At 36.5% G+C, this 27,234-nt stretch overlaps 1 protein-coding gene and 1 long non-coding RNA gene across 2 annotated transcripts in view; one reads left to right on the forward strand and one right to left on the reverse strand.

Annotated features, from left to right (window-relative positions):
- The window catches only part of EYS (eyes shut homolog), an 809,794-nt gene that overhangs the window by 153,376 nt on the left and 629,184 nt on the right, over nt 1–27,234 (reverse strand). The gene's annotated exons all lie outside the window — the stretch shown is intronic.
- Nucleotides 21,056–23,783, forward strand: LOC137469859 (uncharacterized). Its single transcript, XR_010996719.1, has 3 exons — nt 21,056–21,325; nt 22,935–23,084; nt 23,310–23,783. It is a non-coding gene; the product is annotated as an uncharacterized lncRNA (long non-coding RNA).

The raw sequence follows: 27,234 nt of genomic DNA on the forward strand, positions 1-27,234 counted from the left end.
GAAGCAAATCTACATGATTATGAGGTTTTTTTCCTTATTAAATTCAGACTTTCAAGAGAAACAGTACTAAGAGATCTAGCAGTGTAGTACAGGGCCACAAACAGGATCAAGGGCTGGGTTCTCTTTCACATGAGGAAAGGCTGAGAGAGCCAGAACTCCTAAGGCTGCAGAAGAAAAAGCTCAGGTAGATCTTAACACCTGTCTGTAAATACATGGGGATGGAGAACAGGGAGCCAAACTTCTCTCAGCAGTGCACTTGATAGCAATGGGTACAAATCAAAACCCAAGAAATTACACCTGAACACATGGAAATTCTGTTTCACTGTGAGGATGGTCAAACATTGGCATAGGTTACCCAGAGTGGTTTGTCAGGTCTCAGTTCTTGGAGATTTTCAAAACCAGACTGGGCATGGTTGTGAGAAACCTGTTCTAGGTGATCCTGCTCTGCTTGAGCAGGGGGTTGGACTTGATGGTCTTAAGATGATGGTGCTCTCCAACCTCAACAAATCGGTGATTCTGTTATCCTTCACAGGGAGGTTCTGTGCACTCAACCTTAATTATTATTCATGAAGTGCACTTCAAGAGTACAAAGGTACTTCTGAGTATCTTTAGAAATCTCAATGTACCTCAGTACTAACAATATAGTGGTACACTGAGCAACAAAGCTATTAAAATGTCTTTTATTAGGTAGCTAAAAAAAAGCTAATCAACTTGGAGAGTAACTGTCCACAATTTATATTCTAAGTTAAAATTAATCTGTGAAATTTCTTTCAGCTAGGTGAAGGGAGAGAAGAATGAGGAGGGGAAGGGATCATGGTATATTTGGGCAATCTTGAAAGGAAGAACAATCTCATTAGTCTTTTAGGAAAGATAGCTCCCTTCAAAGGAGGGATCTCCCCTAAAGATTTAAAACTTTCCAGGGAGTCCAGCACCTTGCATCCAAAGAAATCTTTACATTGATGTATAGGCAAAACTACTGAGAAAAGATGCTATTGCAACAGTCCTGTATACATCTGCAGTGCTGTGCCCAAAGCAGCCTAGTGCAGTGCTGTGCCCATCACCAGAGCTGTGAAGTCCTCTCGGAAATCAGTACAAGAGACACAGCAAATACAGCAACTGCATCAAAAACAAATGCATACCTGGCAAAAAAAGCCATCCAGAAATGCCAAGATGCAGAGCACATTCTCTTCCCTACGGTGTGCAGGCTATTAGCCTGCTGATCCTTAACAGTCATTTTCTGCCCTAAAGCTGTACAACAGCTGCAATCTGTTGCACGTCTACAGCATCAGTAAAGAGGTCACTGAGAGCACAGGGATTAGTCTTCTGCTTGGATGAAGGGTCTAAGTGGGAGAAAACAGATTGAGTCTGTGTAGTAAGAATCTAAAATCTATGTCTGTGATAAAGCACACCGATAGAACACTATGGGCAAAGCTGCCAGACTGGACAAAATTTTTCCACTTCCCTCATTCTAGTAAACTCTTTATTAGCAGAAATTAAAGTCCCATGAAGCACTGACCATGGTTACACTCTGGTAGGACCCATGAATCAGATCCAAAGAAGGGCATCTGCTGAACTACAATGAGCTAATTCTCTACCACATTATGAGTGTATTTTAGTACTGCTTCCTAGCAATATTTACAGATCTTCATATTTTAAGATGGTTGCTGGCAATAAATAATTTAGTATTTAATATATTTCACAGGACAGTCTAACAAGAAGAAATAGTTACTTATTCCACCCTGGGTCCACTATCTGACACTTTCACCTCTGTCCATGATCACAAGGGACTCTTCCACTGGAGCAATGGTCACCAAGTGAGTACATGCAACCTAAGGGGTACTCAAAACATCTACCTAGGATACAGGAAGAAATAGAAACTTTCTCACATTTTAAGGGTAAAAAAGATTACAAATAATTCAAGAGAAAAAATTTGTAAGAGAGATCACAGAGTTGGGTCTGAATTACTTGACAAACACATATTGCTAAGAATTATACTTTAACAATTTCACTGAAGACTCAAATTTTACTGAAATAAATAGATTAGCTGGAATATTATTTATTACAATTTTCACAATAACACAGTACAACAAGAAAAAGTTGAGAAACAGCAACAAGTTTCTATAATGTTCCTACCTGATTTTTTCTTAGTCAGAAAATAAAGAGGATATGGAAAAGAATATAGTTTTCCACTGCTACTAAAATGGAATCAATCTGTTTCCAATCCTACCTCTAATTTTCCCTTTGCATTCTTTGCTTTTTTATGCCAAGTCTGGCTTAGCACTGAATTTGATTAAATTCTGTTGAATTATTTTTAAAATATATTTTTCAGTCCTGAAGATGTTAAGAGTCATCAACTGCACCAGCCATCACTAAATAATTCAAGTGAGAACCAAGAAAGACTTTTAACATCACAAAATCCTAGAAAGAGAAGAAATACATTCATCTTCTGGTAGGAAAATCAGACCAAACATCTGACTAAGCTTGTCTACAATACACAGTGTAGATAACTTCATTGAATGTCCCTGGTCCTCTTCAATACGGAAAGTAAATAGGTAATTCTAGGATGTGATTGTCCTCACCCAATCATGACTTAAATCTGCCTATTTCTCTCTATTTGCTATAAAAGGACTTGAGTAGTTTAGGTGCAAACATGTATGCTAGCCAAATCTGAAGGCAGATGAACAATTCTCATTCTTGTTGCTTATGCATCAGAGATAGGTGACCTGCAGAAGGATTTTCTTTAGGCAAAACCAAATTAGTGCAGTAGTTCTGAGTTGGAATGTTAAAGATGTGAACTGAACAGGATATCAGAATATTTAGTCAGGGAATTGAACTCTGAATTTGCTGTTTGTATCTTTCAATTACAATGGTAAACGTCCTCTGAAACCTATGGACAGATTCTGTGCTTGTTCTTCTTTTCCATCACTCGGAGAATGTAATAGAAGCACAGGTGATAAAAACTTTTACGAGCAATGCAGCAAACCTTTTCCATATTATCAAGAATGGAGGTGTTCCCAGCATGCAGAAAGTCAGTTAAGAAGCAATATCAAGGGTCTGATGAATACATGATCTGTTCTATCCATGTCATGCTCATGGAATATCCCAGGCAACCAAATTTAACTGCCTTAGAGTAATGCATTCTTTTATCTTATGTTCATGGTGTGAAGAAAATCAAAGTGAAATAAATATGATTCAGAAAATTCCTAGGGATTATGTCTGGTACATATGAAATCTGACTTGGGTGTTTCATAAAGCATCACACACACCTACAACAGTACAGAAATACAGTAACCATTTCCTATGAAATAATTGATTAGCTGAGTTCAGCTGTTTCAAGACAATAAAATATGAAACAAAATAAATCTTACCCTTGCTGCTTTCATTCATTTTTCTCAATGCACAAAAGCCTCCTGCCTGCTGTAACTGATCTCTAACATAACAAAGCACAAAATCCTTACAAAATAAAATGCACAAGTCTTCCTCTATCAGGCCAGCCTAGTGCCTTTTTGATAATGCTCTCTGCTGCCAACTGGGAGTTCTGAAATCAGATCACTAACTTAATCTCTTACTTTGCAGACTGCTAGGTCCTTTGAATGGCAGAAAGACAGTACATTTAATTGTGAAGACTCAAGAGAAAAGCACTAGGGGCGATGGGTCACATAAGCAATCCTTAGACAAGGACCTCAATTCATTTTCATTGAAGGAAACTGCCATACAATGGAACAGTAATAGAAGAAAAGACATTAAAAGAAAATTAGGAAAATAAAGCAGAAGATATTTGGCAGGCATGCATCAGCAAAGGTACAATGAAACACAGAACAGAAATAGGGATGATCAAAGGGATGGCATTGCTTCCAGATGGAGAAACAGGACAGGCCTATTCAACATACAGAGGAAAATGTGAGTAAGAAATGGCAGCTCCATGTCTTGGAACACAGCAGGTAAGGGCATTCAATTACTCAATTACTGTTACTATCAGGTCACAGGCTTGCAGAACAAAAGGAAATTCTTAGTAACTTTTTGCAGAATGTAATTTATTGCCAAGAGATATTATGTAGGTCAGAAGTATATAAAAAATAATGAAAAAATAAGAACAATACTAGAACAAGGGAAACTAATCCACCAGACTAGGAAATATAATGGAACCACAGGTTAGGAAACCTTAGCCTCATTGAATGGTGGAAGGTGAAGTAATGCACCTGAGGAAAAAATCTCTGTTGTCCTGTTTTATATTTTCTTTTTAAAGAGTGACTGTTTTTTCTCTGAGACAGGATATTGAGCTAGATGCCCTCCTGGCTTGATCTGGTTTGTGATTTTTGTGTGACTTGTTCTGCTCTGTGTATCACTACTAAGATTGCATGACAGAAACAAAGAGAGATACAGACCATTTAACATAAAGGAAATTAATGATTCCATAGATATCTGAAGCATATAGCAATTGTCATTACCAAGTGCCTAAAGTTACTCATATCTTTTGACAGCTGTATTTCAATAAGCAGATAAACACCATGTAAATATATTATTAGATTTATTACAAGAAAAAAAATGTTGATAGTTTTAGCATTCCTTAAGTTCAAAGAATTTGAAGTGTTATCTGCATGTCTGAAAAAACAACATCATAGTAAATCAGTTTGATGTTAACATGCTTTGTGAAAAAGAGAGACACAAAATGAAGAAATAAATATTTTCATATTCTTTTTTTGTAGATCACAATATTCTGCTTCCAATCTCACATTTTAAGAAGGAGGAATAATTTTTAAAATTTTTTACCTATACCCTCAGTTGTTTTACATCAGCAAAGTTATAACCGCATTCATTTACAGAAGATAAGTATTTAGTCAACTACTGTGTCTGTGTGAAAGGATGAAAATTACCTGTCTCAGAATAAGAAGAATTTTATTCAGTTAATGGACAAGAAACATTATAAATGTCCAGGTGAGATGTGCAGTGTAATTATTAAGTTCTGTAAAATTTTCTGGATGTTGCATAGACATGTAAAGTCTAGATGTGTCAGCAAGTATAACAGACTGATATGAAAAAGAAAAAAAAGAAAATTATTAATTCATATTCACCTCAAGATTTTGTGAACACCTCCACAGAAAGATAAAAAGAAGTGATGATGTTTTGTGCTGAAAAAATCCAAAACAATCTAGTTATTGTTAGCCCAAATCCACAAACAGAATTAGCCTCTTACTGCCTGTTTTTTCATAGTTTTGAAAACAACACAGTGATTTGTCTTTTTCTGTTTGATTAGTTTCATCTCCAAAATTTATTACTTTTCTCCTAAGTGCATTGAATTTTGAAGCGGAAAGAATATTCTTAATTGATACTTGTACCTAATCAGATGTATTTTACCACCTGCATTCAAAATGATGCATAAGTGCTTCTCTTTTCCTGAATTTGACATGGAGGAAATTGGGAAGCTATTATCTAATATTTTTTCAAGCTGAATATATTTGACAGGAAATATGATCTTCCTGCAAAAACACCAGAGTTTTATCTATTTTTAAAAAGCACCCCATCTAGTAGGGAAATGAATGTCCTTTATATCCTAATTTATATATTTCTATCTTTCCCAATTATGGGAAAAAAAAATCTAAGATAGACTCTTAATATGAAACCATAATTTAAACTGGAGCTGTCATATTGCACTGCTATATTTAGTGCTGAAATGCTGGTTGCTTTGAAGGTCGCTGTGACACATATTATGGCAAAATTTAATGAAGCAAGACTTTTAAAAATCTTTTGAAGCTTCCTCAATAATATATTTGTTCTGTAAAATATCACAGAGGATCTACTTGAACATGAGCTTTCACAGTTTTGATTCACATCTAATGAACTGGTAAAAGAAGAAAATGAAATAAAGTATTGGTTTTCAGTGGGAAAAGAGGCAGCTGTCATAATATTTTTGAAAACTCATACTTTTCATAACAAGTTGATATACTAGAGATCATCACTGTAATGAGCACTTTTTGGTTCCACAAATGAATGGGTCAAATAGCTTAATTTTCTATTGGTTTGCAGCGAATCTCAGCTAAATGTGTACATATTTTATTTGTATGTTATAATTCTTATGTTTACCAAAATTCCAAGGCCTTTTTTTTTGTTTTGTTTTATGGGCTATCAAAATGTTTTCAGCCACTTTAATTTTATCTCTGCCATCTAAGTTTAATTTTATTTTTGCAATGGTGCTTGAACACATAAACAAACATTCCTATCCCAAAGGATCTTAGAAATACTTGAAGAGTAATTGGCTATAAAGGTTTAATTTGGAAAAATATTCAGATTTTTTTCAGTGTGTGTCATATTTAGTCAGTTGAAGAGGAATCTTCCATCTGGATAACATTGCAGACTAATTTGTCATATGGTTGGCACCAGATATTAGATGTTTAATATTAAAAGTGAAATGCAAGCTGTAGTTTCAAGAACACTAAATTTAATGTGCTTATGTAAATAGCACAGTTTATGTATTGCTACATTGTGTATGCAACAGGTTTTTACTACTTTTCTGGGAGATTTTGGTGAGATTTTGATTAGACTTTCCTATTATTATTTTGCTATATAGGTTCATAATTTACAGAATTGTGTAAATCTAATCTGAGTTCTCATCTGAGTTTGTTTTCAGAGGTTCAGTGTGCAAAAAAAATAGGAATTTGAAAGCAATTTCTTCTCCATCTCTTAATTATATTAACATCTTGCTATGTCTTCGTTTGGGAATCATGTAGCTAACTCAAGGGCTTGGTGGAAAAAATAAACAAATAACAGGCAAAGAAGGATATTTAAGGGTTAAAGTCATTAACTAATTAAGCTAGTATCAGAGCATGGATTAGAAAACCAGATCTTTCACTCTGTATCCCCTTTCCTTTGAGGATTCAAAAACCAGTAGTTTTCTGCCCCCAGTTTTGCTAATGCAATTTATTTATTTTTAGCCTAAAATGCAATAAATATAAAATGGAGACCTATCTACATAGACAACTTACCTATTCTTTTCCTTTATTTCCTAAAATTTATCACTGTTACATTAGTTAGGGATTACAAAACTAGAAGTATCACTTAGATATAATGATAACTTTAAACATTTACATGACAACATATACAATGTTGGTCTTAGAAAAGTATTTTCCAAGTGATTTTTAATATATTTACTGTGTTAATATTTAACAATAATGAAACAATAATAACAAATCTGGATTGTAGTAACTTCAATTGTTTTCTTGGCAATTACAAGACAGCAATATTTGGGGGAAGCATGTTCATTTGCAAATATTTATGTTTGCTTAATCCCAACAGCATTAATTTCAAAGTATTTTAGTTGGGCTCAGCATTGTGGACACACAAACCAGTTCAGTCTCATGAAATAGCTAAAGAATATTACAGTCAAGTAAGCAAACTCATCTGGATTAAAATAATGAGGTGGCCAATTGAAAAGGAATTAACTTGCATAATTCACAATTTGTTAGCAGCCTTATTCAGCCAAGTTGTAATCCTCTGACATCTTAGGTTTTATCTTGGCTATAGTCTTTAACTGTAAAATCCTCATTCTCCCACTTCCAAAACATAACTGGTAGAAGTTACAGATCAGATGGATGTTCAGTATTAAAGCTTTCAGTTCATCTGCTTGCTTTTCTTCCATTGATTTGATATGACAGTGTTAGCAAACCTTTACTGTGGGTGTAGGTGAGACAAAGAGAGCACCTCTTCAATATATCTGTACATTGCCTTGTTTGTGCCAACTCTGGCATGGATTTTTAGACAGGACTTTGAGCAACCTGTTCTACTTAAAAATATTCCTGCTTTTTTAGGGAGAGTTCAACCAGATGGCTTATAAAGGACTCTTCAACCCAAACTACTTGCTGATTCTATGATTTTATTAAAGCAGAAGTGACTGAGCAGTAGAAAAGACACTAACTGCCTTCCCATAGCTGCTGGTCAGTGTAATCCTTCCCGAGGAGGAAGGCAGAAGGAAAGGGCAGATTTTTTCCTGAGGAACAGAGCAAGCTCCATTTGGAGATACCAGAAGCCTACAGCATGTCTGTAAACACAGCATTTCCAACCCCATTTATTTTCCCCTTTCCATTCTTCTTGACCAAAAATACCTGCCTAAATTGATTCCCAAAGGTAATAAAAGGCCTGTGAAGAAAGCCACCAGTTTTGAACAGATCTTTTTGCAGACTTTTTTTCCTTAGGAGAGCAGATCTGACTTTTGTCTATACAGGGAGTTACTTAGTGTTTTATGTTCCAGCCAGGATAATTTCAGACAAAGATTTCTATCATATTTTGGGCATCTGTCTGAAAGAGCAGCAAAACAGCCCTTTAGCTTTCCTTGAGAATCTGAAAAGTGGTTGCTGCAGACTAAAACATCTTGTTTCAAAATCACTTCTGGTACTCTTTTCCCACTTAGTGCAGAATATCCCATGCCTATTGATTTCACCACATGCCAAAATCTTCCTTTTGTTTAACTGTACAGAATTAGATTTTAGCACTACTATTACCCTCTTTTCATTGGTGTAAGTAGATCTACTCCAGCAAGTTGATGAAATTAAATTAATAGCAAGGTGGTCATTGAAAGGACAGAGATAATTTTATCCTACAGAAAAGTATGTGCACACAAAATATTTCTTTTTCTCCATAACTTACTGCATATTTTAAATACATTAGTTTCAAGATAAGCAAAACTTCTGCTTGATAGCAATTCAAGTCCAGGTGTCCAAGCTAAAACACTAGAATATAGTTTGGAAAATGCACTAATTGAAATTACACAAATAATGGAAAGCAAATGACAAGTTGTTTTCCAGCATTTGCCAATAGTTAAGAAACAATTTCTTGTGTACATGGATATTCCATCAAATGATTCCAGGAGGTGAATAATCTTCTCTTACAGGCAACAGTACACATACAGAATCATTTTTCATGGAATAAAGTAATCCTTGTTCCTCAACACCATGTAAAAGAGAATTTCTTAAGCAAGGTATGAAGCAGCAGTAGATCTAAAGTATACCTAGCTTCATAATGAAAAACACACAGGTGCTATTAAAAAATTGCTTGGTTTTTTTCTGTTATTCTAGTAATTGTTGAGCTCAGGAACTCGTGGTATCTTGTTGTCAAATATTTTAAAATAGTGTGTTGTCTTCTCTCACAGATCATCAAACTGTCTATTTCTTTCATCAATGTCAATAGTTTTCTTATGTAGTGGGATAACTTTCACTATATTTAGGGAGGAAAAGTGATAATTCTAGCAGTTTTCCATTATGAGACCTGTTTAACCATTGAGTAGCAATTAGAAAAAAAAACCCCAGCACTGCAAAGCTGATATTGAACTCTTTGTGGAACAAACACTGAACTTAAGATTTTAATGTAATATTCAATCAGGACAGTCTTCCCTGCAACTTGATAATTAAAAGGATGGGAGATTAGTAATAATTTTTTAATAAAATTTATGCAATTCTACATATTTTGGAAGTGAGGCCAAAGTAAACTAAGTATACATTTGAAAAATGGATGACCCCTTCTGCTACTTTGCCAAAATGCACTTCCTCACATTAGTACAAATGTCTGTAGATGGTCTGAAAAAAAAAATATCATAATGTGCACACTCTGCTGCTGGTAAAGATAACAACTGAACTCACAGGACAGAAGCAGGTTTTAGATAAGAGATGCTTAAGTGCTGATTTACACCATGTGAAGTAATTGTGCTCACAGCTAGAAGAACAACTGACTACCAAAAGAAAAGGAGAAATGACACTTACATTTAAAACATGACTTTTTTAAAGTCCTCAAACAGGCTTTCCTCCCTCACACCGGTCCTAAAAAGCGACCTACACTGGGCTGTCCACCTGTTTCCCCAATAACCCAACACAGAACAGGAAGAATTTGGAGTCTGTGCTGTCCACTAGGTCAAAATCCTTACTTAGGATCCAGAAATCTGCACGTGCCCTGGTCTCCAGGTCTGAGGAAGGAAACCCTGCACTTCTGGACACACATCACATTATCCAGGAGTTTACAGATTATAGTCTACTTGTTTAGGAGACTAATAAATTTCTGCAAGACTGAAGAACCATCTGCCTCAAGTTTGGAAAAGCCTTAGTGAGTTTTTGATAGTAATAATCTCAAAGTACTAGGTATCAGCAACCATCTAATGTTGGTGTTATTGTTCCAAATTGAAATTAGAAGAAAAAAACCAAACTCCTCATTTTTTTCCGCACAACTGAAGAATGTGTTTCTCCAGCAAAGCTTGAAAACTGTCTATGGAGCACATTATGAAAGTAATTTTTTTATTTGTAAATTTTTATTTTATTCTGCTTTATTTATTACTTTGTCACACTGGACATTTTTATATATGCTGCTTCCAACAACCAGGAGCAGAAAAAATAGTCTACATTTTTTTCATTCTTGTCATAAAAATGAAAATTTTCAGGCCAAAAGTTTAGATAGGAAATACAGGCATAAATCCATCCAGTACATTCCAGTATTAAAGAGAGAATGGAACCAACCACAAGAATTTATATGAAACATATTATTTTACTTTCCATATATAGACAGAAATGCTTAAGAAGTTCATAGTTATAAGTTATTTCATTAGTATATCTTTCCACATAGCAGGTTCTCAAGGGTATCCTTGATGTATTAGAAGAAGGAAACAAATGGAAGGAATGCCTTTCTTTTCAAAGTAAATACTTCTGATTGTCTTCTCTTCCTTCCATCCATGATGATTCTAGAACATATATTCTCACCCATTGCAAAACTGAGAGATTAATACTTCACCTCAGGTTTGATATCCATTTTAGATTTAGCTCTGACAGTCTTTCTGTCAGTTGCCTACTAAGGCAGACAGAAATACATGAGGCGGGATGTTCATCAGGATTATGTGATACCAGAAATCCCAGAGTACTGGAGCTAGAAAGTCTGCTGCCCTCAGTAATGGAAAGCTAAAAACCCTTCCAGGTTCTCAGCTGATATATTTCTGTATCTGACCTTAAAACTGCTGACAAAGGACATTATATGCAAGAAGGCTGGTCAGCATTTTTTTTTTTACTCGAAAGCACTGATGTCTACGCTGCAGCAGGAGTTTATTAGCAGTAAAGGTTTGAAACTCAAATACTTCTATCTATGTAATATAGTATAACTGGCATCTAGCAAAATAAGCCTACAGTCTGATGTACTGATAGCAAAATAACCAGTCTTTAACAGATATCTATTTTCTACTTTGTTCCATTCATCACTGGCCTATGGCTGATACCTATTAAATAACAGTTTATCTACCATTTTACACTAATTTATTTCCATTACCTAAGATACTGGAGCATACTATCAAAATATAAAAAGAATAACTTTGCTTTTCTAGAGCTAAAATTAACTGATAATCTAGAATAGAATTAATTGCTCCATGGACCAACCTTTTACCACATTAATTAGAATGTCAAGAGCTACTTCATGAAGTTCAGTACTTTTCTTGTTGTTGCTACTTATTAAATTATTTTTTCAGTTTTGAATCTCAGAGGTTCCACAGTAAATTTCAATGGCATGACTGCACTGGTTTTAGCTGTGATAGAAGCATAGCTATGTGGTGCTATATTTTGAGTTTGTGATGAAAACAGTGCTCCTTGCTTCTGCCTTCCATTTCTCATCCCCATCCAACTTGGAGGGAGGGAGGGAACAGCTGTACTGGATTGAGCTGCTTCCTGGGCTCCTTAAAGCACAACAATGTTCTAGGAAAAATACTTTCCGGCTCTCTAGAAAGCATTGCAATGCAGGTTGTTGTCATTTTATAGAAACCAATTATCAATAATTCTGAAGAGGAGGTGAAGCTCCTTGCTTAGCCTTGGATACTGAAAATAACAGATGGGAAGTATACATTTGCCTAGAGTAATAAGGTTGAACAGCAAACTTTCAAAATCTTCATTGACGGGTAAACTCAAGAATTTCTAAAAACGTCTGAAATATCTGAGGTAACAGAATTCAAAACAAGAATTTCTAGATTAGAATTAATTGAGGCATCACTCCCTTGACAGTCCTCTTTGTATACCAACTGCTTTTTTTTTCCTCCAGCAAAATCTAAAAAGTCGTTGAGAATGACAGGCCTAGCAAAATGCAATGCAAGGTATTGAAAAGGAGAAATAAAGGAGGCAGATAATATTTCTGAGAGCCATTATTAAAAAAAATAATAAACCACACCATTTTAACTTCATCACTGGTGCAACTAAACAATAGCTAGATGTTGCACCAAGAATTTATTATAGTCTCTTTTTGGTTCACAAGCATAGTTCAAGTAACATTTTTAATTCTTTACCTCCAAAAACTATGGACCCGAACTGTGCAGAGAGGAGTGTCTCCCAGGCTCTGCTTTTATAAAACAAAGCACAGTTACTAACAATTCCTTTCTGATAGGACATGGTACCTTAGGATGGGAAATCTTATTTAAAATCATTGACAGGACTAGAATTAAGTTTCATTTTGAGAACTACCTGCACTACTGTAATATCAATTTTCTATAATTTTTCCCCAATCTAATAAGCAATTATAATTTAACCTTACAATGTCACAGCTCTGCCACTAATGTCACACAATATCATGGTTCTCTGGTACCAACATGAAAAAAACTACATGAAAGCAGAGAATTAAACAATACTGCAATCATATTTACTGCTACTTTTAAATACATATTCCCCATCTGCCTTACTAATATCTGCTAGGCTATAAATAGTAATGTAGGAAATGACTTATTTTTCTAATCATAGTTGAAAAATTGGTATGAGAGGAAGAAGCAAGGTTTAAATGAACCATCATTCAGCATAGCTCAGATGCACCTTAGAACAGTAGCAGTGCTGATTATTCTTTGGAAATAAATACAATCCCAAGACATACTGAAAGGGTGATAAAATCAAAATATGCTCAGAAGAACATGTCCCAGCATAAGGAACACCTGTCCTTTTAACTTGTGGTACCTAATTCTTTTAAAAAGTACATTCTGCATTTTAGTGCTGTTTGAGTTTTCATCTTCAAACTATATCTTACATGTAGTCACACCTCAGATATTTTCTCCCTAACAGTCTCAGTGCTGATGGATTTCACACTGTAAAATGTAATTGCTTTTCTGGATTTTACATTCATTTGGTAACAAACCTACTAAAAAGTACCACAATGGGTGAACTGCAGGTAAATGATCCAACACAGCTTTAATCTAATTTATCTGCTAAATCACTTTAATTAGTTTTGGACTATGAGCTATTGCTTCCAGCTTTTTAAAACAGAAAGATGAATGAAAACACTTATTTGAAAAAAAAAATATTCCTACTTTTCTCAAGCAAAATAGGCTCCCACAAAGTAAAAAAACAAGTGGGAAAAAACCTCATGTCATTAGTATAGCACTTCCATTTTATATCTTGGATGTAAGGCACAAAATAACTAACATCTGTCATTTTGCAAAATGCTCTTCACCTTTATTATCTAATGTCTAGTAGACTCAGACTGTGAGCAGTCTTGTTTAGACTGATTTAAATTCACATTTATTTTAATACATGCATATAAAATTTGAAATTTGCTATTTGGCTTGTTTTTCTACTGTGCTTACTTATGTCAGACACAGTAGTATAAATCCAAAATAAAGAGTCTGTAAACCAATGTATGATAGTGACTACTACCACTAAGGGTGGGCAACCATTTAAACAATATAAAATATCACAAAAATCAACTTACTCTCTTTTCATATGTCGGACCAAAAGAATGAAAACTTGTGGGTTTTTTTTCCTTTTATGCACAGCATGTAAACAAACAATAAATATTTAAAACCTCATTTCATAGTGCATGTTGCTTTATTTCTGAGCAGCAAATGTTTTGAAAGTAGTTTCATGATGACTATAAAGAACAAATTGTGTGAAATAAGTAGAGCACTTTCAAAATTATATCCAAATATAAAATTAATTTAAAAATCATGCTGGCATTGCTAAGAGCACATTGTAGTGGTCTTGATTAGAGACCATATTGGCTTTATTACACTTGTTTAAAACTGTAGAAGAGGAACAAGAGAGAAAATAATATGAACATAGACTAGTACCTTACCCAATCATTTAAGTCTTACAAACTGACATAATTGCTTTTTTAATCTATGGGAAGTTTCCATATGTGTTAAGAACTGTGTGGCCCCCTTTGGCAATAAATGAATTTATCTGCTACTATGACATGCAACTCTGCCATGAAACAGAACGTGTGGTGATTAAACTGAAACTACTGCTGTAAAAGTGTACTGCCTGGTCTTCAATTCAATTCTAATATTTACATAAGGAGTTATCTGGACCAAAACCTATTGATCCTTCTTTGTTTATGCTTATGTACCAAGGAGACAAAAAACCCAAAGTCCTGATCAACAAACTAAGTTATAATTTTTACTCTTCAGTTAGAGAAGAAAACCTTCTGTTTTCCTAGGAGGGGTGGGTACCAGCCAGCCACTGCAGATCATAGATTAAAGCTCTGCTAAGAGAAACATCAGAAATGCCATTTCCAAATGGAAAATTATGAAGTAGGGATCTGAATTTTTGTGGCTAGAAATAGCCAAGGTGTAACACAGGTGAAGCCTGCATAAAAGCTGAGCTGAAATCTCTGTGTCAAAAGAAGTTGTGCAGCCACAGCTTAACTCATTATTCTTTTTATGACAGGGGCTGAGTGGATGTCACAGAGGAAGACAGAAACATGGCAAAGTACACAGTGATCCTTCTGAAAAGTATTCTGCCAGCCTTCAATGATTTGCAACTCGTGGATTTTATGAGACAAAGGTTTTGTCTTTGCATTTAATGTCTTTTAAGAAACCTTTATCTCATGAATTTATACATGTTGCTCTTTGAACACATGTGTAAGGAGTCGACCCTGGCTGGATGCCAGGCACCCACCAAAGCCTCTGTAACATTCCCCTCTGCAGCTGGACATGGGAGAAAAAATGTAACAGAGGGTTCATGAGAGAAAATGACAGAGAGAGATCACTCACAAAATACTGGCATTGGCAAAACAGGGTCTAATTTGAGATACTAATAGAATATATAAAAAAAACAAACAAACAAACAAAAAAAAAAACCCCACAAACAAAAAAACCCAAAACAGACCAGGATAATGAGAAGTAAAATAAGACCTTAAAAATACCTCCCGCTGTGGCACAGAGAGACAGGGAATGGGGATTATGTCAGTTCATCACAAGGTGTTCCTGCCACTGCTCAGGGAGAGGAATCCTTCCCCTACTCCAATATAGGGTGCCCTCCCACAGGCCACAGTCTTCTACAAACTTCTGCCACATGGATCACTCTTCCATGGGGTGTAGTCCTTCAAGGACAGGCTGCTCCAGTGTGGTTACCCCATGGGGTCACAAGTCCCACTAGGAAACCTGCTCCTGCATGGGTTCCTCCCTCCATGGGTCCACAGGTCCTGGCCAGGAGCCTGCTCCATTACAGGTCTCCCATGGAGTCACAGCTTGCTCCAGTGTGGGGCTTCACCAAGGGCTGCAGGTGTGTTTCTGCAGCCCCCATGGCCCTCCATGGGCTGCGGATGTGTCTCTGCATCCCTGCAGCCCTCCATGGGCTGCAGGGGCACAGCTGCCTCACCATGGGCTGCACCAGGGGCTGCAGGGGAATCTCAGCTCTGGCACTGGAGCACCTCCTGCCCCACCTGTGCTGACCTTGGTGCCTGCAGAGCTGTTCCTCTCACATGTTCTCACCACATTCTCCTCTGGCCACAATTACATCTGAGCAATAACCCTTCTTTTTCTTCTTAAATATGTTATGACAAAGGCACTACCATAATTTTTAATTGGTCAGCCTTTGCCAATAACATGTCTGTCTTGGCTAGCTGACATTGGCTCTGTTGGACATGGAGGAAGCTTCTGGCAGCTTCTTATAGAAGCCTCCCCTGTAACCCCCCTTCTGGCCATGCAAACAAAATACATTCCACTCATCACCTCTGTGAAAAACATATATAAGAATTATCAGCAAAAAACCTACACTCACATCAACAAAACTAATCAAACAAAGCAAGACAAAAATTCCACATACAAAACCAAAATAACATAATCACAGCACTTAATGAAAATGGACAATTTACACAAAATCCACCCCTTGTCCCTTTGGTGCTGTTACTCGAATGTCATGTCACCCACACCATGATGTAACTTCTAGTATTTACAATTTCCTACAAATAAAAAGTACCACTGCTTAATTGCACTACATGAAGAATACAAGCAGAAGGATCTTAAAAGGTTTCAGTTAGGCTGAGGGTTTCTTTCCTCTCTGATCACAGTGTCTTTGAAACAGCAAAACAACTCAAACCTGTGGGAAAATATGAATTCGATGTAAAAGTTCTTTGGACACTCTTCTAGTGGACAAGACATTAGTTCCGAAAGTGATTATTTTTTTTTCCTGAAAAACTTCATATTTATCTTCAGAATCAGAAAACTCAAAAAACCTATTATAACTTTCAACAAATTTGCTGAGGATAATGAGAGAAAGCAACAAATTCTACTGTTGCCAATTGCAAATTAAAAAAAAGTCTTGATGACTAAAAAGGCATAGCAAAAGTTAACAAACTGCCATTTCTAATGTCAAAATAAATAAAAGACAGTATAATCTGCTATGAAACTGGTTTCTACCAGCATAAATTTACAGTCAGAGCTCAAGAAGCCCTGAAGCCTCAATTATTTCTTCACAAAGTATGCATTCTGGTGTCATGGGAGAAATTCCTGGTCAAAACCCTCATGTTCATCCAGACACACCTAGTCTTCATCTATCTGTAAATGAAATTTAATTCATGCCCCAATCATTGCATTTTTATTCTTCTCAATAATATTACCATCTAATGAAAGAATTGAAGTTTAACTAACTCATCTGAAAAAGAATATCAGAGGACATACATAGAGAGAATAAGAACTTGTTAATTTTAAAATGACAGAAGGAACATCTTTTTCTAAATGAGCTACAATTTTAGAAGTAGTGGAAATGCTGATACTATATTCATGTTCATTTATGAATTAGATGTAGTAGCTTAAAATGTTACTGTTCTTCAACTCCTCATTACTGTGCCCTCAAATAAGATCTAATCATATGAATGGTGATTCCTTTTAATACATTTCAGTGCACATTAAAACACGTTAATTTAAATCATACAAATGAGAGAATTGCAGAATCAACTTTTATCACCATGGATTACGATAATATCCTAAATTGGGATAAATTAGGAGAAAAATTAGACAGTAGACTTACAGTTTATCAAGTCTTTTAAAAATATTTAAAAATATGTTGTTTGCTTCATGCATTCAATTTCATGCTTCCAAAAGCTAAATAAGCATTCAGGCTTTTAGAAAACAGAAAATTTTGGAGATGTAATTTTTATACAAACCAATAAATAAATATTGCCTTGGGCAGGCATGTGGAAACCATGGACTTCTAAAGAACCAGAACACCCTTGATAGCTGCATTAGCCTCAAGTAAGAATAATGATAATAACCCCTAACACACACTCAGCAGAAGCTTCTGTGGTCTTTGTGTCCTGTTCTCACTTTATGAATGCTTTCTGCATTAGACTATATTTTATATTATTATAATCCAATGGCTATCATTGCTAAACTCAGGTTTTTAAGAGTTCTTACTTTCTCATGCATAAGGTATTTTGGAATGATCCTGATCAGAATTTTTCATACAAAAAAACCCCACCAAATTCTCAAATATGATGAGGTTTGCACTGGTCATATTTCAGAAAATCAAAATGGTACTATATTTATGTGAGTGTACTGTCACATAAAGTAACAGGAATAAATTGCAACACCTTTTTTCCAAGATTCTGTGTTTTAAAAAGAAATTTTAGTAGCATCACTTTGTGTGAGAAAGTTTCTGTCATCGTTATGGGACAGGTGGTGTTGCAGTTCAACCTCTATAGGTATGACATTGAATATTGATGCAAATTGACCACTAACATTTGGTATAATAAATTTTGTACCAGACTGATTCTATTTTCTTACTTTTACTTTACACATAAAGTGGGATACAATATACAAGTATATAGTATCATTATATCAGTGGGGCATTATTTCACATTTATTAAAAATACAGTTTCAGTTGTTCAGCACTTTGTTAAATGAAAAAAACATGAAAATTTTGACCATGGAAAATCTGACTCATGTCCAAAAGATGTTTCTAGAATGCTAGCATTTAACTAGAGATTTATAAAAAAACAAGAAAATTAACATTCACAGATTAAGTCTACCTAGACTCCATTGGCTTTTATTCCTCAGAAATAATAACCATCATCCCCACTTATAATCATAAAATGGCTGGGGTTGGAAGAGACGTTTAAGGATCCATCTAGTTCAACATTCATCACTTGGGTGGGAATTGTTGAGGAATGCCCAGACAACTGACGTTTCCCTGTTGTACATGAGGCAGCTGGGAAGTAGATTGGGTGACACCATACATTCATGCTTCAGGGAGGTAGAGCTCTAGTTGCCACACACTCACAGCACCATGGGTGCCCAATCTCAAGATACGTATGCACACCAACTAACCATGTAAAACATGGCACTGGGGACATCACTGAGCTTTCAATGGTCTACATAAAAATGAAAAAAAATTGGTGGTGCTATCCAATATATGATTCAGTGTCAGTATCACACCATAACAAGTTGTACTATGAATAATTTTAAATCCATCAGTTAGCTTGGAGGCAGATTTGCCATGTGCTAGAGAGAAATGCTTTAAATGTTGCTGTCAGTAATTGACTAGGATGCTAGAATTGATGGTGCACCTTTTAAAAGTGTTCTGCTCACTCACAGAGAAGAAGCAGGGAACTTATAGTTTTGTTACATAAAACTTCAATCCTGAAAAACAGCCTGCCATTGCAAAGGATAAATAAATTTTAAGCATGATCTGTTTCTTAAATATCATCACAATTTCTTTTCTCCCCATTTTTAAAGAAATCCATGAAGCACACCAATTTTACTATTAACAGTGAAGCCCAGATTTCTGTCACATAAGTATATGGCTGTGCCAGAGAAGTGGTAGTTAGGACTGGAATTAGCTGTTCGCCTTGCAGACAGACACTGTCAAAAGCTATTGAAGGTACACTTATGTTGTATTGTGTTTTTATATCTTTGTAACAGTTCTGTAATGGTTTGCCCCTTCACCCCCCATTTTCTCCCAATGGTTCCACCCTGAGCTCTCCAGCCCCTCCTCCAATGCCACCCCTCCCTGGTGCCTTGTGCATCATGCAGCTCCTAATCCCACCCTCCCAAAATCTTCCACCTTGGGCATCGAGTGAGTGGACGAAGGCCAGGGGTCCCTCCCTTAACCTTCTTCCGATGGCTTGTGTTTCTGTCTGTCCTTCTGCCTTCCACTCCCCCAAATTTCCCCATTGGGCAGTGGGCGTCCTTCCCCCTTGTGTCTGCCCCAGTACTTAAGGTGATTACGAAAGCCCTGTGAATCACTTTCGGCTGCAGGGACATGGAACTCAGAGCTCCCCGGAGCTTACAATAAACCTGAGACTTTTCCCAGCTGTGAGTCGACTCCCTCATTACCTTCTCGGATGCTGCTTCTCCTCCATACAAGGCAGACAGTGAAGCGCTCTGCCTTAGCCGCTCCCCGAATCTGCCAAGAGAGACAGGAGAGTGTCCCTCGCTGCTGACGGTGCCTCTGCCTGGCAGGAGAAGCCAGGGGGCTTCAGAGGGAGCACAGCGGCACACTTAAAACTCCTAATAGATTTTATTTTTATTTTTTCTTCTTTTTTTTTTTGACCTAGATGTTTGGTCAACATGTGTGACAGTTATATCAGGCTGCATTGTGTCAGCAAAATTAACTGGTTACAAATAATAGATTGCTATGAACAGAACAAAACCTGCATTTGTTCCTGAAGAATAGTATATATTTTTGCATCAGTGCTCTCTTAAAATTATTGACAGATCCCCTGGAATGGAACCTAACACCCAAGTACACAAGCAGTAGAAAAGGCGTTGGTAAATTCAAAGTGTTCATCACTGTAATAAATAAAATACACTTTACTCCACCAAATAAATAAAAATTGCATTATAAGGCAGAACTGATGATATAGAAGACTGAAAATGAGCAGAAATAGAATAGAACTGTATGGAAAAGCAAAAGACAGCAACTAGTACTGTTGTTTTGTCATTCTTTTAAAGGACATATTTAATGGATATTTCATACATATCACTTTATCACTTTGTAAGTGTTCATGGGTAAATCACAGGCCAGATACATAAATAATGAAAACAATATAGCAATTTATATATGAAATATATGTAAGTGATGACAAACACTGAGGTGGCTTATGACAGCCAGTAGCTTTTGAGACATATTCTGCATGGTAGTATTTTTCTCTTGTTCAAGTGAGAGACTTTTCTACATATTAATAGCAGTTGAGGAAGTTTATTTTCTACAAAGTTTTTATGATTAAGTAATGGTAACAGAAGGCATATCACAAAATCAGTTACAGCGTATTTCATGGTATATCATTTACTGGGAGATAAGAGCCAGTTTCCTCCTTGAGTGGAAATTTTCTACGACTAGTATTCTACTGCAATAAGTTCTTTTAATAGAAACTCTGTCAAAAACATTATCCACCAAGTCACCAAAGCAAAAGTGCACCAAATTTTGCATCATAAAAATGGGGCATTTAGTGAGAAAACATTTAAATATATTACTGTATCATATACTCCAAAGAGTTCAAGTGAAAAAATTGCTTGCCAAGGTTCATTTGATAGCCCTGAGTCCTAAAAGAGTCAGCTACAATTTTGTCAGAATCAGCAAATCTTTCATCTGCATGATGGTATAACCTGATGTATCCACATCTTACACTAGAGATCCCTTCATTAGTGGTGGACTTTATTCTTTAACCATCTGTTCCCAACTGTTCAGAAAATACTCTAAAATGTACTTGTCTAGACAGAGTGAAAATTTTCTTCAAACATGCAATATTATTCTCTGTGCTCTTCTTACCTGAAAGCAATTTGGAAATGCTGGTGAGACGATGGATTCCTTTATGCACAGCTAGATAACTTTGGCATATTTTTAAGGTGAAAGGTCACAGAAACTTTATGAAAAATGACCTATGCCCGTGAGTGAAAAATGGCACAACCACTGGAAAGAGAAGAGTGATCCACAGTGTTTGAAAGACTTCAGTTTTGTTTGGACTTCACTATTAAGTGAAGATTGGCAGTGACAATAAGTCAAAATTTCCCAGCAGCAGCTGCATCACCATGGGATAATCTAAGCCGGCTGTATTTGCCAGTCTGGGCTACAGTGACAAAAAAAAGCAAAGGGCAGTGCAATTGGGGAAAGTGATTTTAAAAGTAAGGCGACACTTTTGAATCTTTTTATATAAAGTGGTGATCAAGCACTTGTAGATTATCCCTTTTTCCTTTTTGCTGTAGATTAAAAACTTCAATTTTTATCAGAAATGTAAGAGCTGTACCTTGCATGACCCTCAAGTATGTTCACAACTTTCTTTATCTTTTAATTCTTCTGTACGTCTCAAGTCTTCAAAGTGTATCTGACAACAAAAAAATTCTTGTTTTCCTGCATCTTTGCTTCTATTGAGTGTTACATTAAAGTAATAATGAAAAAATTCTGTTGTTTTTGCCTTAGGCTGATGTTGTAGCCTCAATGAAATGAGGGCTTATTATAAAATTTCCCGGTTTATTATTTTTAGTGTTAAAGGAATCCAAATAATGGTAATGTGAAATATATGCAGACCTGGACTAAACAAAATCCAGTGAAAATAACAATTAAGATTCACATGTGAGTTTACCATTTCAGCATCATGAAACGATAGACAATTTCCAAATAATCCTCTTAAATAAGAATAACCTTCCTTATATAGTGGAAAAGCAGTGTTCCTGGTCAAGTGTTTACACTCATGAAGAGCAGTCAGTCCTGTACATCAGGACAGTCAGGAATCCCATGCCTTCAGCAATGGCCCAACAGGCTCAAACATAACACACTACAGTCTGGATAACAATTACAACTCTCTTTTTGGTTTTAGCTTTGATTTTAACCCTCCATAGGACAGGTTAAACCCTACTGACTCTCAAAAAACCCATCCTGTACCTCAGTCCATAGGTAGCTTCATTCTTGTGGAGAATCCTCCAGAGTGAGAGGTGGGGAGCAGCTGCCTGTCACCATCTGCCTCAGAACTTGGCTCAGTCAGAGCCAGGTATTCCCTCTCTGTTTCTGTGACTGAGAGGAGCTCTGATCACTGAGGGACAAAGAGCTTTGGGACTGTCTGGCTGGGAATGCTGCCTTGACCTGTCCCACCTCCTTTCCAAACTTTATTGCCCAGACACCAGCACCACTACCACTACCGCTACCAAGGGGCCAGGGCTTTCTGTGAGGAACATTTAACCTGATCTGCCTGGCTTCTCTCTCAGGCTGTCCCATCTTCCCCATCATCAGCAGGGAGGCTGGTCCCCCATTAGTGGTAGGGAGACATCTGCACTAGCAGTGCCCCTGCATCTGCATCCTTTTGGTTTCCACATGTCAGTTCAGTCTCAGACACTTTTATATCCCAATTTACTGGTTGTTTATAGTGCTCCCAAGGAAAGGCTACTAGAAAAGGACTTACTGACAATTATAAAGTGATTGCTTATACTGCACTGATTGTATCAAATTCTAACATAATTAAGTTCCTTGCAAAGCATGTTTTCAGCAAAATCCATGATGAGTGTGACATCACTACAGATGCTCTGCTTTGGTGCAAAACCAGATTCACACTCAGCTGTCTCCATGGTACAAGCTTGAATGTAGCTTTAATGGACTGCATAGACAAATGCTGTTTGTAATATTGTCAAATGAATTATTTTTACTTAAGGAATAATAATTTAGAATCATATCAATATTTTCAGTGTTTGAGCCTGTTTTTTCAGTCTTGATTTGAACCCGTCTCCCATTCTGTTTCTATAGTTTTCTGTGCAGTTGTCTCACAACTGAGTTCCCTCAGGCTGTTCAACAGAAGAGTGGCTTCAATCACTGAAGACGTTGGTCTAAATCTTAACAATCAAAGTCTAACATTTTCCAGAGAAGTGTTCAGTGTCCTGCACTGTTACAGCTAAAGTACATTTACAGTTTCTGTGTTTTCAGATTTGAAAAGAATATGTAGAGACAGACAGGTAAATAAATAACGTTACTCACATTTTTATGAGTTGCAATGTCCCTGTGGTGATTTAAAAAAAATAACCCTGTTATGATTTAAGACTAAGCACCTTCATATTTCCTAAATTCTTTTAGCATCTTAATAGTCTTGTAAAAAATACTTCCACTTCTTTTGTATACATCTAGGGTACAAACACAGCTGGTGAATCCTTTCTGCCAGTGGCAAGCAATGACAAAGGTATCCAAGCAGGCAAGCAAGCAAACATTCAAGAGGATATTAGGACTGTTACTTCAGAAAACTCTTCAATTTTAAGAATTTTAAAATTGCATTACTTCTCAGATTTTCAATGCCTGCACAACAAAGAACGAGGAACAGAAGGAAAAAATTGTACTGTCTGCTGTCCCTTTTGGATGGGCACTGATCCAGTCAGAAAAGTGGCTCTGCACAGTGCTGTGTGAAGTCAGAACCATTAAATTTACAGAGGTTCCAGAACAACTGAGACTGCAGTATTGGTGATGCAGTGAAATAGGAAGGGCATAATCGAGGAGATCAATTACTGGATATTTCTACTAGTAGGTAGGACAGTGGCCTGACAGGCATATAACTGACTGCAGCTGGCTTGGAGTGCAGTATGGTGAATAAAGTACCTACGTAGATATGCAGAATTATGATGGATAAACAAAAACACAATGTACATTCTCAATTAATTGAAACCTGTCTTTTGGCACTGCATGAGCAGTAGGAGTAAAATATATGTAAGCTATCACTCAGTGAGGAGCATATTTTTCATATAACGGAGGAGCAGAAAACATCAGAAAACTCATACCATTGTGTGGTGTTATATTTTTGTTAAATCGTATGCTCTGTCTCACCCCTCGAAAATGTCTGGTTTATTCCAAGCCTGTGATCCTCCCCTGCAGTATCCTGTGTCTGTAATTCCATTGGCCCAATCTGTTCCGCGCCCACTTTGAATCTCCCTGTTAAGTGTGCCGGGGGGATGTTTCTCTCTCTCTCCGCCAGCTCTCCTGGCTGGTGCCCACTCAGCCCCTCTCTCCCCCTCCCCTTTCACCCCTCACTCCCCTTCCCCCCTCTCCCTCAGAAACCATGCTGCCTCCCGGGGGTAGGACCCCCAATAAACCTCATCTAATGAGCACCCTCGGAAGCCGTGTGGTCTCCTTGCCTGCCTGCTGCCACCAGCGAACTCACAGCCTAGGGGGGCACCCCCGGGGACACCCCGGGGGGTCCCCCCCCCGAAACGCACCACTACACCATTGTTATAAAAATCCAAGCCATTGAGTTTTTAATGGTTCAAGCCATTTGAATTTTTAATAAAACTCAAGCCATTCTCTTGAACTCTGGTAAAAATAGTTAACATAAAATACATCACTAATTCTAGTTATCATAAGACTATGAGAAAAAATAATCAGTGCCTGCAGCTGTAACCCCTACTCTAAACTATCAAAATGAAGCTATTTAATCGTGAATCAAATTGAAGGTCCCTCTAGAGTTTCATTAAAGTTTTTTTTTTTTTTTTTTAATTAAGGTAGCAGGCTTACAGGTTTCTGTTTGCATTAGTGAAGACTTAGATTAATATCACAAATACAATCCTAAATATCAGAAAAGCCGAAGATATTCAAGTCTGAGAAACTAAATCTGTGGGACTTCACTGCTTCTTTGAAAGTACACTGAGAAATTTGACAACACTAGTTAAAGCTGCTGGTAGGTTTGGGCTAAGAAAAGAAAATCACCCAGCCTCTAGAGCTCACTTTCCCAATTACACCTTTGCACAGAGGGGCTAGATCGAGTAACTGCATAGGGTCAATATTTATATATTTATTTATATATAGTCATTCCTAAAAGTGAGTTACCATGGCTTGTATTGTGTGGTATTGTGCTACCACAGGTTTCACAAGGAAGCACAGGTTTTATAGATGGACTAATTAGAACGGAAATGTTTTAAAATATTATTGTTGTTATTTTCTAGACTCCTCTGTTGAGAAAGCTCAGTACATTTTACAAGAGCCTACTTCAAATGCAGATGTTTCTAAGGAAAACAAAAGAGCGTCCTTAAGAGTGATGCAATTATTTTAAGATACATTTTGTCATATTAGAACGTCCATGGATCTAAGCAAAGTAAGAAAGCATTGTCTGCATCCTTACACTAGTGTTTGACTAAATATTATCCATCCAGCAGTTTTGTATTTGTGATATTAAGCTAAGTATTTTTATGAAAAATTACATGTTTGATCCAAAAGAAGGAAGCACTTCATTTTTGCACTGTTTGAACTAAGAAGTATGTAAAGCAGTCAGTGATTTGAGGACAGGATGCTCATGGGGAGACTGTATAGGAATGTATGCCTAAAGGTTCAGCAATAATTTGTCACATATTTAAAAATTTAATCGCATGGTTTCTGTAACTGTTTGCTACATCAGTACAGCTATTGACATCTTGTGTCAAAGAAAGATGCAACTAATATAATTGCTATGTTACAAAGATGAAAGTTCATGCATACTGGGGAAAAGTTATCCAATAATTTTTTAAATATGCTTTTTCAACCCTCATTAATTATTACTTTCCCGAATCCTTCACACCTTGAAATACAAGGACTTGAAATATTCTTCTTGCTAAATGAATCTTGTTAGGAAAATTATTAATGTAGGAAAGAAGTTGCAGTATATTGCAAGGTTAGTTTGATCAATTGGTAGAGCAAGCACAGTCTTCTAGCCAATTTTATAGGCTGAAGATAGAGACATTTTTCTTTTAAACTTACAGACTACAGTCTCACTGAATATCAGCCACAAGAGATAAGTCATGTGGGCACTCACAAAACACCTAATCTAATTAGTAGAAGAGACACCAACACGCATCACATGTCTTCACTCTATTTTCCCTTGGCTCTAACTTTAAAGCAGTGCAACTCCAAAGCAGGAAAAGATCTCTTCTTTCATATGTAAACAATCTGAAAGACAAATCCTTACTTCTAAAAACCTAGGAAAATGTGCTGTCTGGTTAAAAGCTAGTCTTCTCCCATTTTCCTTTTTTTTTTTTAAGAAGATAAAGTTTCCTTCCTGTCAGGCTACATAGCACTGCACATCAAATAAAAGTATAATTAAAAGGACAGTGGCAGTAGTGACAACTTGGCTACTTACCCTGCTGTCAAGTTTTACTTTATCTTCAAACTGCTGTACTTACAAAATTGCTGGAAAAACTGCATTACTTTACTTGCTAGTGAGTAATGTTTGCAGTGTTTTAGTTATCTCATCCTCATGCATCTTTTTTTGCCTGGCACTCTGGTTAAAATAAAGCTCTCCTATATGGTTTTCCAATGCAACTTTCCATTTTTACTAGTCTTTCTAAAGGGGTACTCTCTGAGGTAATGGATTTAAGTGATTTACTTAGTGTTAGACCAGGGGGAAGAAATCCCTGTGTTCCCTAGAACAGCCACACTTTTAATCAAATGTAACTCATAAATCACATTTACAACTTTCAGAACTCAATCAATAAGATACTTTATAGTCTGTAAAAAAATTATCTGGAAAGTAGTAGAAGTACAAGAGGGATGTTACTGAGGGACCACACACATCTAGGCTCTGCACACTGTCTGTCTTTAGGGACTAAACTGCCAATTTTAACAATGACTGATTTGTCCCAAAACTCTAATGCATTTATAAGCAATGCATAGTTGGCTGATAATGAAGCATTCCAGGAGGCCATAATCAATAGTACCAAAGCAGAGTAAGTTTACTGTTCCACTTTACCCTAGTTTGGGGACTATTGTTAATACTTTTCTCATCAAACTTTAGCTAAGGACTTTTGTTGTCTCAGGCAGAAGTTTTCATGGCTTTTCTCTGAAGCAATCTCCAAGTAAGTTACAGAATACCAAGGACTTCTCAGTGCTAATTCAGTTACATGTCTTCCTGAAGTTTAATTTGCATATTTAATATGGCAAATTCTTCATCAAGTTTTTAATTTGTATACATAATACTGAACAGTCTCCTGTAGCAAAAATTACCCTATTACACAGTACTTCATCTAGGACTGATACATAAGTCAAAATTGGCAAGTTCTGTAAATTACTGCGTAAGTACCTGCATAACTTCAATTATATA

The sequence above is a fragment of the Anomalospiza imberbis genome, chromosome 3 (assembly GCF_031753505.1).
Source record: "Anomalospiza imberbis isolate Cuckoo-Finch-1a 21T00152 chromosome 3, ASM3175350v1, whole genome shotgun sequence".
NCBI lineage: Eukaryota > Metazoa > Chordata > Aves > Passeriformes > Viduidae > Anomalospiza > Anomalospiza imberbis.